The sequence below is a fragment of the Hibiscus syriacus genome, unplaced genomic scaffold, assembly GCF_006381635.1.
Source record: "Hibiscus syriacus cultivar Baekdansim isolate YM2019G1 unplaced genomic scaffold, ASM638163v2 tig00110895_pilon, whole genome shotgun sequence".
Classification (NCBI taxonomy): Eukaryota; Viridiplantae; Streptophyta; class Magnoliopsida; order Malvales; family Malvaceae; genus Hibiscus; species Hibiscus syriacus.
The window spans coordinates 3,307,465-3,325,084 of record NW_024062903.1 but is presented as its reverse complement, the minus strand read 5'-3'; the positions used below and the strand labels follow the sequence as shown (position 1 = coordinate 3,325,084).

Genomic DNA, 17,620 nt, shown 5'->3' with positions numbered 1-17,620 from the left:
CAGATACTACGATGTATACACCACCGGAGTAAGTGTCCTAGCAATTCTTCCTAGAAGAATTCAAGAACAAGTATGCGGGTGAACAGTTCAGACGGGCAATGTTGTTAAAGTTCCTTAATCTGAAGCAAGGTGATTGAGCCGTACATGAGTTTGGCTGAGTACAATAATTTGAGTTGTTTTGCTACTGAAGTAGTTCCAAATGATAAAGTAAGACGTTATTGGTTTATAGAGGGTTTGAGGCCAAAGTTGAAAGAGATATTGTTGGCTTTGAACTTGCCTAGCTTACAAGAAGTCATAAACCGAGCCAAAGCTATTGAAAGAGCTTAGGAAGAGACGTTAGCTGCGAAGCAGAGTTTACAGACGGTGAAAAGAGTGGGAATGCCTTCAACTCCCCATCATGTTAAAAGAGGCAAGGGCTCGAGTTCTAGATATATTGATAGAGATGGTTCTACAGCAACTTCACAGAAAAATAGACAATCTCAGTCTTTTGCTGCTAGCTCGGGTAGAGCATCTGAGGAAAAAATCCATGTCAAACATGTGGTAAATTGCACCGTAGAGCATGCATACTTCTCAGTGGAGCTTGTTTCCAATGTGGCGAGACTGGTCACTTTGCTTGAAACTGTCCTAAGAAATCTGGGGACAATTCGAAGTAATCTGAAAGATCGGTTGCAGTCTCAAATAGAAGCTGAGGAAGAGGTAGATCCAGAGGACAATCAGATTCAATGTAGAGACAAGAGACTCGGGGAGTCGCTAGAATTTACAACATTAAGACTAATGAGGATAAGGATGACCCTAAAATCATAACAGGTATTTTCCATCTTTTTGTTGAGCTTGTATTTGTTTTATTTGACCATGGTTCTACACACTCATACATTAGTACAAAATTGGTTAGAGCTAGTGGAATTTTTTTAGAACCAATTGTTAGTGAAATGATAGAGATAAACCTTATGGGTCATAGTGCGAGAGTAACTCGAGTATGTAGAAAATGTCCTATAAAGATCCAAGGGATTGTGTTTCCGACAAACTTGATGGAGTTTCTCTTCGATGAATTTGAAATCATTTTGGGCATGGATTGGTTATCTCCACATTATGGATGGGTCAATTGTCGTAAGAAACGTTTGTTTCTAAAAGATGCAAAAGGTTCATAAATCGTAGTGATCAGCGAAAAAGCGAAATCACCATCAAATGTGATATTAGCCATGACTACAAGGAAAATGATGTATAGTTTTTCTAAACAATGTGATAGATACTCGAATACCGAAAGTTAGAGTAAATGATATCCCAATGAGTTACAGAATTTCCTGATGTTTTTCCCAATGAGTTACCGGGATTACCTCCTGGTCGTGAGGTAGAATTCAAGATTGACGTTTACCCGGGTACCGAACCTATTTCTATGGCTCTATATAGGATGACTCCTACTGAATTGAGAGAATTAAAAGCCCAATTGCAAGAGTTACTTGATAAGGGATTTGTAAGACCTAGTGTTTCTCCTTGGGGAGCACCTGTGCTGTTTTTGAAAAAGAAGGACTGGTCTATGCGATTATGTATCGATTACCGCCAGTTAAATAAAGTAACAATAAAGAACAAGTATCCGCTTTTGAGGATTGATGATCAGTTTGATCAATTGAAAGGAGCAGTGGTGTTTTCTAAGATAGATATAAGGTCGGGGTACCATCAGCTAAATATTAAAGAGGTTGATATTTCAAAGATAACTTTTAAGACTCAGTATGGGCACTATGAATATGTGGTGAAGCCATTTGGTTTAACTAATGCTCCTGCAACATTTATGGACTTAAGGAACTGAGTGTTCGACCTTACTTGGATCAATTTGTTGTTGTATTTATAGATGATATTTTGGTATATTCCAAGTCAAGAGAGGAACATGATGCTCATCTTCGAGTAATTCTTCAGACACTTCGCGAGAAAAAAGTTGTATGCCAAATTGTCAAAGTGCGAATTTTTGTTAGCCGAAATTGGTTTTCTTTGTCATATAGTCTCCATAAAAGGCATAAAAGTAGATCATATAAAGATCCAAGCTATAGTGGATTGGCAACCCCCAAAGAATGTTTTTGAAGTTCGGAGTTTCTTGGGACTTGCTGGTTATTATAGACGGTTTGTGGAGAACTTCTAAATGTTAGCGTTGCCGCTAACAAAGTTATTACGAAAGGATGTCATTTATTTGGAAGGAGAAATGTCAAGAAAGTTTTGAAAGGCTCAAGAGAATAGTAACAGAGGCCCCAGTGCTGGTACAACCTGAGTCAGGTAAAGACTATGTCATTTTCAGTGATGCATCCCATAATGGACTGGGGTGTCTGCTGATGTAAGATGGAAACATTGTGGCTTATGCCTCAAGACAGTTGAAGAATCATGAGAAAAATTATCCGACACATGATTTAGAATTGGCAGTAGTTGTGTTTGTATTGAAAATCTGGCTTCGTTATCTGTATGGTGAGCGGCGCCATATTTATACGGATCACAAGAGCTAAAGTACTTGTTAACTAAAAAAGAACTAAACTTGAGGCAAAGAATATGGATCCGGCACTTAAATGATTATGATATAATTATCGATTATCATCTCGAAAAGGCGAATGTGGTAGCGAATGCAATGAGCCGAAAGATATTTGCCTCCTTACTGGCTTTGGATGCGCATATATCATTATAGGAAGGTGGTGCCTTGATTGCTGAGCTTAAGTTAAAGTCGATTTTTTTGGATCGTATAAGAGATCTACAAGGTCAATATGAGAAATGCTTGGCAAGAATGGCACAAGTTGAAAAGAAAGACACCAAAGACTTCGAAATAAGAGTCGATGGATGTTTATATTATCGGGGAAGACTTTGTATTCCCAATAATGATGAATTGAATAAAGATATTTTTTATAAGGAACATTATAGCCCTTTGACGATGCATCCAGGTAAGAATAAGTTGTATCAGGATTTAAAAAGTCATTATTGGTGGTCTGGAATGAAAGGAGTTATATCGAAGTTTGTGGAAGTAAAAGTTGAACATCAAGAACTCTCTGGATTGCTTCAACCGATATCTATTCCTAAGTGGAAGTGAGAGTGGGTTACCATGGATTTTGTTTCAGGGCTACCTTTATCACCAGGTAAAAAGGACTCCATATGGGAATTGTAGATCGATTGACCAAGACAACTCATTTTATTCCAGTTCGAGTGGATTACTCAATGGATAAATATGCGGAGTTGTATATAAAAGAAATAATCAGATTGCATAGAGTGCTATATCAATTGTAACAACCCGAAATTTTGAAAAAAAAATATATTTAATTGGAATTTGAGGATTTAATTAAGTAATTAGGTGAAATTGGGGACTAAATTAAAAGTTCTCAAAACTTGTAGCCTGTTTTCAAGATGAGGGAAATTCAGAGACCAAGCCTTGAATTTACCTTAGAAGTGTCTGAAAACCATGTTATATAAGTGGTTTTCTATTTCAAAACAGAAAACCATTCCCAAAATTCTGACCCAAAATCCCCGAATCGAGCATGTGAAACCAAAAGGCTTAGTATTTTAATATTTTGATTATTTATTTGAGATATAGTTATGGAATTAATTTAATAAGATATTTTATGAAGGTACTCGTGTTTCACCTTAGCGAGGATCAGTTAGGTCCGGAGTTGTTCTTTCGTTAGATCAGCCCGAACCGCGTACTACAAGAATTACCCGTAGGTTTCCGTATATTATTTAAATAAAGATTAAGATTATTTATATTAGGATTTCAATATGGATTTTTCCAATTCGTAGGATCTAGCGCTGCAGCAGAGCGTGATCGACAAACCCAGTAATAGGCTTCTCTATCTGATTTCTCAGACTGTTACAGGTGTGTTTCCTGACAGTGTTATCTTACAGTTTTAAAACTATATATATGAACTGATTTATATTATGGGAATATAATATATTTTATGAGAAAATATCCGGTGTTTTGAATAATGTTTATTTAATGTCTGATTTACCGTATATTTTTATATGGTTTATAGTTATAGTATTTTTATACATGATTTCTAAATATGGAACATTTCCATATTTAATGGATTAATTATCGTTTTTACTCCAATGCATACATGTTATTTTTTTTGTCATTGGGGGTATGATTGAAGAAAGTATTATCAGGTCCCTTTGCTGTGTGCGAAGGTAAGCCTTACAGTTTCCCAGGTCCCTTTGCTGTGTGCAAGGGTAAGCCTTATTACGTTTGAATTAAACTACTGTTTTATGGATTTTTAAATTTTATTTTATATATTAGTAGTTGAATAACGTTTTATAAACTATATTATTAAACTATTTATTTAAAGAAACAAAATTTTACGGGTTTTCAAGTACGAAAAATGTTTTAAGTCATGTGACGTTTGTGACTCGTGTACGGGGACATATACGGAAAATGAGTGTTTTATTTATTGGTATCAGATCTACATGTTTAGCTGATTCATGGCCGAAAAGGACTTTATTTTATGTAAAAAGTGTGTACATGCCACTAGGATGTCAAAGTTACTAATATGGTGTCAATGTGATATGATTGATTTTACTCCTCACTAATTTAAGTTGTTATTATGTGTGTTGTGTTAGATGTTGGGAACTAAGGATAAAGGTAAGAAAGTTGATAATATTAAAAGGAAATTCAATATTGAAATCGTCCCAAAAAGATCTGACATGACTTTAATGTCACGCCTTATAAGAGATGGAGTTGTAAAGGATTTTCCTCCATTCTGTGGAAGAAATGCCCTAGCATTTAATGATGTTACTATATTATAAGTATCCATTAAAAAGTTTAAATGGATTAAAAGAAAAGTTGAATCTAATGAGGATCCAGAGGAGATTATTAAATCTATTGCTGACTCTGAGGATTTTACAGGTAAGCTTAAATAATTTAAGAATATTTAAGTTAAACATTAAGTTGTTTAAAGAAATGTTGATTTGAGAAAGAGGAAATAAGTAAGCGGTAAGTAAGTTGTTCGCTAATAGTTTAAAGAGAGATGAGTTATTAAAGAATCAGATGATAATTATGTTATCATTCTAAAGGTTTTAAAATGAGTTTGAATGAGAGTAGATGTTAAGTTTTATGGACATGATAGAGTTAGCTTGCGAAGGTAAATTTGTGGAATGAATTGTCTAACCCTTCCATGCTACAATGAATTATCACTTATATTGCGGTTGATTTACAAGAACTTAAAAAGTATCGAATTCGTAGTGGTAGGAAAAAGAGTAAATTTGTTTACTAGTGTGATTTTAGCATTAATTGCTATAAAGTTATTGCTACAAAGTTGTACAGCCTTCATATTAAATGATGTGGACATTTAGACTTCATAGTTAAGATGGAAAATGTTTCAACTGCTCGCGAATATTTTCAATGGATCCGGAAAACTTATATGGATTACCTGAAGAATGAAATAAGGAATTTTAAAATAAGGAATTCTATTCGACTTGATCTCAAGTGATATGATAGCGGTAAACTCTATGGGTCATGGTACAAGTGTGATTCAAACATGTAGTAAATATTCGATAAAGATTCAAGGGGTTATGTTCCCGATGAATCTGGTAGAATTATCAGTTGACGAGCTTAAGATCATATTGGGCGTGGGTTGATTATCGTAAGAAGTGGTTATTTCAGAAAGATGCGGAGGATTTGGAAATTATAGCGATTGGTGAAAAAGCAAAATCATCGCCTAATGTGATATCGGCAATGATTGTGAAGAAAATGATGTCATAAGGATATATAGTTTTTCTAGCTAATGTGATAGATACTCAAGTATCTGAAGTAAGATTGTATGATATTCACACATTTTAGGAATTTCCCATATATCTTTTTCAGATGAAATACCTAGGTTACCTCCGAATCAATAGATGGAATTCAAGATTGATGGTTATCAGTTAATAAGCTTGTTTCAATGGTTTCGTATCGAATGGCTCCAACCGAGCTAAGAGAACTAAATGCTCAATTACAAGATTTGCTTGATCAAGGTTTCATTAGACCGAGTGTTTCACCTTGGGGAGTACATGTACTGTTTCTGAAAAGAAAGATGAATCCATATAGTTATGCATAGATTATCGAAAATTGAATAAAGTGACAATAAGAATAAGTATCCACTTCTGAGGATTGATGATATGTATGATCAATTGGAATGTGCACAGTGTTCTCTAAGATTGATCTTCGGTTTGGATACCATCAATTGAAGATTAAGAGGAGGATGTTCCTAAGACAACTTTTTAGACGCGGTATGGAAACTATGAGTTGTGGTGATGCCATTCGATTTGACTAATGTTCTTGCAGTATTTATGGATTTGATTAATCGAGTGTTCGAGCTTTATTTGAATCAAATTTTGGTGATATTTTGAGCGAAAATGTAGTACACCAAGCTATTGAAATGTGAATTTTGGTTGAAAAAAGTTGTTTTTCTTGTCCAAGTTGTTTCAGCAGATGGCATAAGGGTAGACCCCAAGAACATTTATACTATAGTGGCCCCAAAGAACGTCTCAGAAGTTTGGAGTTCCTTGCGGATTGTTGATTACTATCGAAGGTTCTTGAAGAACTTTTCAATTATAGCGTTATCGCTAACCAAGCTTTTAAGGAAAAATATGCCTTTTGTTTCAATGGAGAAGTGCCAAGAGAGTTTTGAAACGCTAAAGAAGGTTTTAACAGAGGCACCAATGCTTGTATAACCTGAGTCGGGTAAAGATTATGTGGTTTTTAATGATGCATCTAATAACAACTTGAGATGTGTGCTTATGCAAGAAGGTAAAGTTGTGGCTTAGGCCTCGAGTTAGTCGAAGACTCATAAGAGGAATTACCCGATGCATGATTTAGAGTTGGCAGCGGTTATGTTTGCTTTAAATATTTGTATGGTGAGTGGTGCTATATTTATATGGATCACAAAAGCCTAAAATACTTGTTGACTCAAAAAGAGTTGAACTTGAGACAGAGAATATGGATAGAGCTTTTAAAGGATTATGATGTGATCTTTGACTATCATTCAAGAAAGGTTAATATGGTGGCTGATACACTTAACCGGAAGTATTTTATAGCCTTGAGAGCTTTGGATGTGCGTTTGTATTTAAAGGAAGATGGTGCCTTGATTGTGGAGTTAAAGTTAAATATGGTACTTTTCGATCGGATAAGAGAATTACAAAAGAAATAATAAATTTGTTTGTTAAGAATTGCGCAAGTAAAAGAACATGGTGAGATTAAGAACTTTGAGGTTAGGTCAGACGGATGTTGTACTATCATGGGATACTTTGTATTCCCGACTGTGAAGAACTAAAGAAATATATACTTGTTGAAGCATTATAGTCTGTTGACTATGCATCTAGTGGAAACAAGATGTATCAAGACATAAAGAGTCGATATAGGTGGCCTTGTATGAAAAGTGTTATCACGAAAATTTTAGCATAGTGCCTAATATGCCAATAGGTGAAAACTGAACATCAAGTGCCTTCTGGATTTCTACAAACGATATCCATTCCTAAATAGAAGTGGGAAGGAGTCACTATGGACTTTGTTGCATGACTACCTTTGACACCCAACAAGAAAGACTCAATTTGGGTGCTTATTGATAAATTAACTAAGACGACTCACTTCATTTTAGTACAAAGAGATTATTCGATAGATAAATATGTTGAGTTGTACATAAAAGAGATAGATCAAATACATAGAGTACTTGTTTCGATTGTATCAAGTAGAGATCCAAGGTTTACTTCAAGATTCTGGAATTCCTTGCACGAGGCCTTGGGTACTTGATTGAATTTCAGTATGGCTTAGTAGGAGCAGACCATTCAGATATTGGAGGATATGCTAAGGGCGTGTGTGATCGAATTCAAGGGATCATTACAAAGCATTTGCCTTGATCATTAGAAAAGCCTTTGCCTTTAGTAGAATTTGCTTATAACAACAACTATCATTCGAGTATCAAGATGGCTCCGTTTAAAGCCCTTAAGGTTAGAGATCTAGTTAGCCCTGATTTGATAAAGAAATAAAAGATAAAGTGTAATTCGTTTAAGATAATCTAAATATAGTTTTCGATCGAAAAGAGTCTTATACAGACCTAAAAAGAAAATAGATTGAATATCAAGTGGGTGATAAGGTATTTCTCAAGGTAGAACCTTGGAAAAAGTATTACGGTTTGGAAGCAAAGGAAAGCTGAGTCCGAGATTTATTGGAACTTATGAGATTTTAAAAAGAGTAGAACCAGTGTCTTATCAGTTAGTATTGCTTCCGAAATGGACAAGATCCATAATGTTTTTCTTTTTTCAATGCTCAGTAAGTATCGATCAAATCTATCGCATATTATCACCCCAGAGGAAATAGAGATTCGATCAAATTTGATATTTGAAGATGAATCATTGATATTTTGGTTTGAGAAGTCAAAGAACTATAGAACAAGACGATTCCTTTGGTCAAAGTGCTTTGATGGAATCATAAAGTGAGGATGAATTTTTCTTAAGGGAGAGAGTTGTAATACCCAAATTTTAGTTAGTGACTAAAATATAAGTTTTGAAAATTTAATAGCCAAAGTACAAAATTAGGAAAAGTTCAAAGATATATGTGGTAATTTTACTAAAAATAATTTTTATTCCATAAATGGATAGATTACTCTTGAGATTGTGGTTTTATTGAAATCATATTCTTGATCTGTAAATTATGTTAAAAACTATAAAATTATTATATATAATTTGAATTTAGAAAAAATAAAAAAAAATGTATCCGTGCAAAGCGCTGCCCTTATTGGCATCCATGGGTTCGACGACAAGCAGGCCAACCCTTCCCCTCTAAACCATAATGGATAGATTACTCTTGATATGTGTTTGATCTGTAAAATTATTGAAATATATATTATTATATTAATTGAAAAAATAAAAAAATGTATCCGTGCAAAGCGCTGCCCTTATTGGCATCCATGGGTTCGACGACAAGCAGGCCAACCCTTCCCCTCTAAACTACACGCAAAACCCTCGGAAAGAAAGGCTAAAATCCCACACTCTCATTCCAAAGGAGATAGAGCTCTAGAGCTAAAAGCTTCAATGGCGGCCAAGAATCAACAAACGCAAAAACCCAAGAAGAGAAAGCAAATTTCAAGCTCAAACACTGACCGAGATAGTTCGAAATCGAAGAAGCCGAGGCTACTTGCTTCAATCCAATCAAAAAACCCTTCACACAAGCCGTTAAAAAAACCTTTCAACCCATCCAAACAAAAATACGAACACCCAAGTCATTCAAAGTTTAGGAAACAGGATTATGGTAGTGAAAATAAAGAGCTTTCTAAGAGAGAGCGTCGAATCCAAGCAAAGGTCATTCGACTTTTTCTAACCTTGTTTTTCGTTGGAAATCGAAGAAGGTAACCTATTTTTTTGTTATTTAAGGTTTGTTGTTTTATTGGTTTTGATAGGATTTGGCAGAAGCTAGAAAGAAGAAGAGGAAACCGCATTATACTCTTGAACAAGTGAGTACTATGTCTTTTCTTTTTATTTAGGTTTAATCGAGCCGAGCTGAGTTTAAGCTTATATAGCTCGACTTGAATTCGAGACTGGAGCTGAGTTGCATTTGTAAAGCTCAAACTCCATTGGAGAAAATGTTGAATTGCTTGTGCTGACTCGTTTAGCTTCTTTTACTTGGTAAAAGACGAGCTCAATTCTCATGCTTGATTTCAATCTTGTTCATTCGCACTCAACTCAAGCACATGAGTGAGTTTAAGTTCGAATTAAAAATTTTCAATACTAATTAAAAAGAAAAAAAAAACATATTGCTCCTGTGCTTGAATCAAGTGTTATGACACTTGGATTAGATTATTTAGATACTCAAACTGCTTAGCGCATTCAACTTTAGAATGACTGAGTCGAAATAAATACCCAAACAGCGAATGATCACGAGCATCTCTTTTACACCCCCATTTAATACAAAGATTTTTTAATTGAACTATTTATGATTTGATTAGAACTTACATGATGTCTGACTCTGAAGTTTTGGCAATTAACAATTTTTTGTCTAATGCAAATTTTGATCTTTTACATTGTATTAGGAGCTTGCATCTCTATGGGAAAAGATGAGACGTCGGAATATTGCTAAAGAAGACAGATCAAAGTATGTATTTGAGAGAAAATATAATGCTTTGTCATTCAACATGGCTTTTCTTTGCCTAAAATTTTATTTGAATTGTTCTTAGGCTGATAACTGAAGCTTTGCAAAAGATGAAGGGAAAGATTCCAGAAATTGCTGGTTCTCATGTTTCGTCTCGCAAACAGAAAGGGATGCTGTATTTTCTGAGCTTCAGCCACACCTTCTCACCCTTTCGTGCAATGCCTATGCAGTGCATCTTGTGAAGAAAATGTTAGATGCGGGTATACTTATGTTGCTTCTAGAACTATTTTGTATAATTATCTTCTAGGTGATGCTCATCCTATTCTTATCATAGCCTTACATTACAATTAAATGCATACAGCATCTAAAAAGCAGCTGGCGGGGGTTATCTCAACTCTCCGTGGGCACGTTGCTTCACTTCTTCGTCACATGGTTGGATCTGTAGGTATGCTAGAGCTTATTTTTCTCACATAAATTTGTCAATTTAATGTTTCATATGCTTTAAACATGTGTCAAAGCTAAGTTGCTCCAAATTTATTTTTCTTGAAGTACCTGTCTTGTATGCCACTATGGGTATGAGGATATGGCTCTCTGGTGATCCTCTAAATATATCGAAAAACTTATAAAAGATTGAACTACCCGTGTAGGAAACATAACTTTGATCCGACACTCACACCTTATTTTGAGTAGCATAGGTCTGATGCGTATATCAACATGAGTCTGGGGTGACTTTGTAATGATCCTCCAGATGCGGAAAAACTTGGGGAAAAAAACCTGTACTAGAAACATACCTGTATCCGGCACTCTTACCTGAGTCCGTGTAATGTAGATCCTAAGTTTCCTTAATTATTTTATGTGTGTGTGATGTGTATTAAAGTGAGTGATAAAACTGGTTTAATTTTTGTTAGGTGGATTTCACTGTAGGTTTTGAGAAGTAAATCTGTTCTCAAGCCTTGCTAACATCCAATATCCTCCCTTGTCCTTCTGCAGTTGTTGAGCATGCATATCAACTTGGAAATGCCTCTCAAAAACAAGAGCTTCTGATGGAATTATATTCTACTGAGCTTCATCTGTTTAAAGGCCTTGCATCCATCAAAGAAAGCAGGTAAACTTATACAAATTTGTACTTTTTAGCCATGATTGTCGTGCTCTAAAAAGTTCTAAAGATCTGATAACTTGTGACTGAGGCTGATGGGCTGTCATTAAATTTTGTGATGTTATTCCTTTCACACCTTTGTTGGTAGCTTGTCAGACATATATGATTCTACAGTGGTATCCTACTTCTACAGCAAGTCGGGAACATATTTTGACAAAATTCTGATCTTCTTGTCAGGTTAATAGATGTAATATCGAAGTTGGGCCTGCAGAAATCTTCTGTTTTGCGACACATGAGTTCGGTGATTCAACCAATCATTGAAAAAGGAATAGTGGATCACTCGATTATACACAGGGTATTAGTAGAGTATTTGAACATAGCTGATCAGGTATTTAAGATCTTAACACGCATTATTGGAACATTCTCTAAAGAAATTTCTCCTTAGCGCCGCTTTTTCCGTGTGATTTATCTTACTAAATTTAGTTTGTCAATAGTCCTCTGCTGCGGATATAATTCAACAACTGTCTGGTCCACTCCTAGTTCGTATGATCCATACCCGGGATGGATCTAAGATTGGGATGCTCTGTGTTAAGCATGCAAGTGCTAAGGTTTGTTGCAGTCGGTTGTATGAGTTCCACAAAACCTAATTCATAAGGATACCCTTCTCTAGAAAAACTCAAGATGTTACTATTTCTGGGTGGAATTCCTAGTTTGTGTTAGCTGATGAAGTATCATCCTTTTTTTCATTTTAGGAAAGAAAGAAAATCATCAAAGGAATGAAAGGCCATATAAGCAAGATAACACGTGATCAATGTGGGTGCATGGTAAGGGTTGTTTATGGAATTCTTTCCACTTGATTTTCTTTTGTTAGAAATGCTAAATAGGAAGTCTTTGTGTACTGCTTATTTTAACCTTTTTAACTTATACAAATAGGAATGTATATACGGTTGGTTGGGTTGAAAAAAACTAAAAATCAAATTAACCTACTTCCCACATACAATAACTGAACACCGGTCTGGCTTAAGGAAAAACCGAAATAGCTGAACTGACTTAAGTTAATCGGTTTGATTGGTTAATCGAATTAACTGAAAATAAATGAGCTAAGCTACTCTTTTTGTAATTAATATATATTTTAGACATATTTTATTTATATTTCATTAAAAAAGTTATAATCATTGGAGAAATGTAATCAATTTATTATTGTAATGCTTTCCTACATATCTATACTATTGTAAATATATTTAAAAATATATACTGGTATAATATTCTTTATTAAGCTGTTAATTCAGTCAGTTTTGCTATCAATTATATAAACTGATAACGGACCAAATTAACATATTTAAACCGACTCCTTCAACTGACCTAAATCAAAACTGAATTAACCAAACCAAATTAATCAAATTGCATAGGTTAATTCGGCTGACTTGATTTTCACGAGCTTTGCACAGTCCTATGTCTTAATTGTAATTTACTCTTGATAAATTCAACTATGGTACTACTAGTAACATTATGAGTGTGTGTCATGAGGCGCTTCTTTAAGATTTAAAAAGCTTAAGGCTTTTGTCTCTGATTTCCATTTTATTAGGTACTCGTTGGCATTGTTTCAATGGTTGATGACACAGCTTCTAACAAAGGTTAGCTTCTGCTATTTAATCTTTCATTACTACGTCTTTATGTTATGTAATATTGATTTCTTGTTGTGCCCGACTTTAATATTCTGTGTACAGTTCATCATCCGTGAGCTCAAAGCAACATTGAAAGAGCTTGCTTTGGACAAGGTTTCTACTCTTCCAAACCTGTTTTCTTAACAACAGATTTTTAAGAAGATAACTTGGTCAGGAAATAATGATGGGTTCATGACCTTTAAAACAAATAAGATAATTATATATATTTGTACCCTCATTATCTGAACTAGCCGGAGAATCCTTAAAATCCAAACTGATAAATTCAGGAGTTGTCCACTCAGCTTGGGCCATGTAAATGTTCATATTTTTACAGTTATTTTAGAATGCCCATAGAATGGTTTGTATCCTTACAGTTGTGTCATTTGTTGCATCTGACATTAATTCAGATTTTAGTACTGTGTTTCTTATGGGTTTCTGCTTGCGTTTTGTGAATTTCAGAGTGGAAGGCGCTTGTTGTTGCATTTGCTTCATCCAAATTGTTCACGCTATTTAATTTCCGATGGTCTAGCCTTTCTGAATTTATCTGTTCCGTCGCTCACTGCTAAGGTAGTTTAATAGATGTGATCTTTTGTTGAGCTATCATAGACTGCAAGCAACCTTTCCTGGAACTTACAATGGGTTTTCACTTTCTCAGAATGATTCCGAAGTCGGATCTGAGAAAATTTCAAGGGATAAAGAATCTAATAAGAAGGCAGCTAAGAGTGATATTCCTGAAGAGAACCTCTATGAACCTACAAAGGAGACAGCTACAAGTGATCCTGATATGACAGAAACTGAGTCTGGTAAAAGTGATATTCCCGAAGAGAGCCTCTGCTCAGCTGAAGGTGGGAAGAAGGATCCTTCATTAAGGAGGAGAGAGTTGCTAGTCAAGAGTGGGCTCGCTGAGGTTTGTTGGCCCCTCTTGCCCATTAGGGGTGATAAGTCCATATTTGTGTTTCTAAAGGAAAATCTTTTGTTGGTCCTTTGACTGAAGACATCAAAATCTTTTTGGTTAACTTTTGCGATGCTTGGTTTTACAGAATCTTGTTGATGTTTGCATTGAGGACGCAGGAGAACTGCTTACTTCAAATTTTGGCAAAGAAGTAATTTTTGAGGTAATCAACTTTGTTCTTAATGTAGTTTGTAATATTTTTATAAAATCCAGAAGTAGGTTAAGTTAGAAACCTGGAACTTTGTCGATAACCAAACAGTTATTTATTTCTTATAACGTGTTAACTATATAACAAAATATTTTCTCTTGGACATTAGGACGTGCTCCATCGAAATTTGAGTTTTTCTTATTGTGTCTTCTTTTATTGAACTATTTTCAATCCTCAATCTCTTGATTTAATCAACATTGGTGAATGTTGGAAACAATGCACAGGTTGCAATGGGTGGTTCTGATGGAATTCTCCGCCCAACACTGGATGAAAAATTGAATAAGTTGCATGAAGCTATAGCTGCACTTGCAGCGAAACGTAAATCTGAAGAACGTGAAGAATCGGAGGAAGAACATGTGCTCGAAAACTTCCATTCCAATCGCACCATACGGAAACTAATCTTAGACTGCCCTGCATTTGCTTCCACATTATGGAAGAAATCTCTGGAAGGAAAGTGTCAATTATGGGCCCAAGGTCACAGGTTAGCTGCTTTGTTTAACTTTGTATTGTTTCTTTCACATTCAAAGCATAAACATCCACGTGATCTCCGACATTACATATTTTGATATCGTCCCTATTGCTCTATTTGCAGTTCAAAGGTACTGTCTGCATATCGGGAATCCTTGGACTCCGAGGTCCGTAAAATGGCAGAAGAAGAGTTGAAATCCTTGATTGACGGTGGTATTCTCAAAATCTCTGAAAATAAACAATCGGCAAACGCAGATTAGGTTTGTCAGTATGCTGGTCCGATCGTTGAACACCTGTTGCCGGTCGGACTGTGAGTGAATGAATCGACCCTATTTTTATGAAGGAATTTATGAAATATAAAGAGCAGATTACAGAGTTTTCTTAACTGAAATAGTTATTAAGGAATTTTGGGTACTTTCAAAGTGACTCTAGAATTTGGAATAGTATTATAAATTTTGAATTTTTAGTTTTCATCTTTAATGCATGAGCTTATAACCTAAACTTTGTTTTCATGTTTGTTCTTCCATTGGATTCTATACACATACCCTTTTGGCTATTTTATTGTGCATTTTCATTGCTTGGGAATCTTTTGCCATCAAAATGTTAAACAAACTTGAGATTGGGTTAAGTTAATTAATATAATAACATTTAAAGAAGGACGAGTCTAAAATACTTGTTAATATAAGATTAGAAAATTATAATCGGGAATTTTATTAAGAGCATAACTTTTTAAGTTAGATATGGTAACATTTTAGGTTAGAATAAAAAATATTATCTTTTTTTGTAACATTTTGTAATTGATATTATTATAAATTGTATAACTTTTTAGGTTGTAAACCTAAACCTATTGTAATGTAATTTTTTTCAATTGTAACCGAAAGTTTTATAAATTATATAACTTCTTAAGTTTAACAAGAAAACAATTTAAGTTGAAAATCATATTAAATTAACCTCAAATTACACTATTGCACAATAAAACTATCCTTAAAAGTTTACATTCTAGGTTTATTTTACTTTTGACGCCCCAAGATCTAGGTTTTGTTTGATTGGACAGGAAAATATGGTGGGTGAGTAAGTGAAAAAGTACAAATAAACAAACAAACAATTAAATGTGTTTAATATAGAAAAAAGTGAGATAAAAGAAAATGAATTAACAATTATTTTTTTTTGTTGTCCTTGACTCGTGTCGGAACACTTGATTTTGGTGGGTGAGTCTCACAGCAATAATATTCTGCACACATAAGGACTCGAACTCAAGATCATACTTAAACAATATCAAGTTGCTTACCACTTGAACCAACCCCAATTAATAAAGCATGGTCATTTTTTATCTTCATATATGAAACAAATTATTCTAATTTAGAAGGAAAAGGTAAAAAAATGTAATTTAGTTTAATATATATATATATATATATTTTAAAACTTAATTTTTCTTGAAAAGTAAATTATATTTTTTTCTCACATTTTTTTTATCAATCACACTAATGAGAAGATAAAATCAATTTAAGCCTTTTCATTTTTAATCCTTTCCATTTTCTTTACACCATATAAAGCAGAGTTTCATTCATTAATATAATAACTATTTGTGTCTTTGATTCATGAAATATCAGATTACAAATAGGATTCAAGAAATGTAGCATTATTTGACACATTACTTGAATATTATATTGCTTTGTTTGATTTTGATAAGAATGATTTATTGTAATATTTATGTCGCAGCCGTCTTTCGGGTTAGTCCAGAATTGGGCTTCGACTTAAATAAAAACACGTTAGAGTCGCCACCGATCATTTAAAAATATTTAGGTTGATCGGACACCATCTTACTTGATTTGTGTTTTACCAGAACTATGTCAGATTCGGAAGCCGGTTACAGTCAAGGAAGGATTAACACCCTTGAACTGCCCTTTCAGTACCATTTTAATTTATCGGTTGTCCTAATTGTGAAAATCTAAATTAAAATTAAAATTTGAAACTCGATTCGAATTACTTACCTTTGATTGATTAAAATTGTCCTAAAAAAATCAAATTCATGTTAAATAATAGAAAAAATGAAAAAAAAATGAAAAAAAATGAAAAAATAAAAAAATTAAATAAAAAATATTGAAGATATTAACGATCAAATTGAAGTTAATTAAAAGTTGCAAGGAGAAAAATAAAAGTTAGGGTACCAATTTAAAATAAACAAAGAAATAATAATGCAGATTAAATTGAAATAAAGATGACAAATTGAAAAGCAGTGACCAAAATGATTTACATATCAAAATAAAAGGGACGACGGAAAGGGTTTAAAAATCCTTTAATTACACAGAGGTCCCTGGTATATAAATACCCAAAAACCCAATTTCCATCTCATTTTAAATATTTCCCTCAAATCTTCTTCTTCCCCACCCAGAAAAACCTCTCAACCAATCCCTATCCAGCCAATAACAGATCCCACTCTAACGGGGCCCTCCGTCGTACCGGTCGTCGCTCTGGCCACCGCCTTCGGTGGCCGAAAAAATCCAAACTCCCAAAAATGCTCTCCTCAACACCCTCAACCCGAATCCGATCACAAAAATGCCATGCAATAAGCCAAACGCCCTATATCTGGGAAAAAACCCCTCGGTTCTTTTAACTTTTCCTACGACTCTTCGGTTTTTGAAGGTGCTTGGTTCCTTTTGGTTCCGAAAACGATGCCCTGTTTTTATATGATTTTTCTGCTTTGTATTTTTGTGGGTTTCAAATGATTTTTTCTATGATTTGTTGATGATTGGATTTTTGGTTTGGTTTCCTCCGTGTTTGCTTGCTCTGGTTATGGAATGTTGTGAGTTTGTTTGTCTGGGTTTTTCACTAGTTTGTTTCGTTTTATCAACAACTTCATTGGGGGTATTTATACCCCATCGTCGGAGGCTATTTCTGGGATTCACGTGGGTTGTTGCTATGGTTACGCAATTTTTTGGGTCGTTTATGGTTCGTGTGGTTGTGGGTTGACCGAAAACCTCGGGATGATGTAGTCCCAGGTTCTTCGGCTGGATGTTTCAGCCGATTTCTGTTGTGGCCGGCGGCGTTGCTCTTGATGATAAAACCCTAACATACCTCGGGTCTCTTGTTTGCCTGGTTTAGTAACCTGCTGGGTATTCAGGCTTTACCCTATATTGGCCTGCTAGGTCAGGCAGGC

At 34.6% G+C, this 17,620-nt stretch overlaps 1 pseudogene; it reads left to right on the top strand.

Moving 5' to 3' along the window:
* The first annotated feature begins 8,893 nt into the window (after positions 1 to 8,893).
* On the top strand, positions 8,894 to 14,855 carry LOC120145859 (annotated as a pseudogene).
* The last annotated feature ends 2,765 nt before the right edge of the window (positions 14,856 to 17,620 follow it).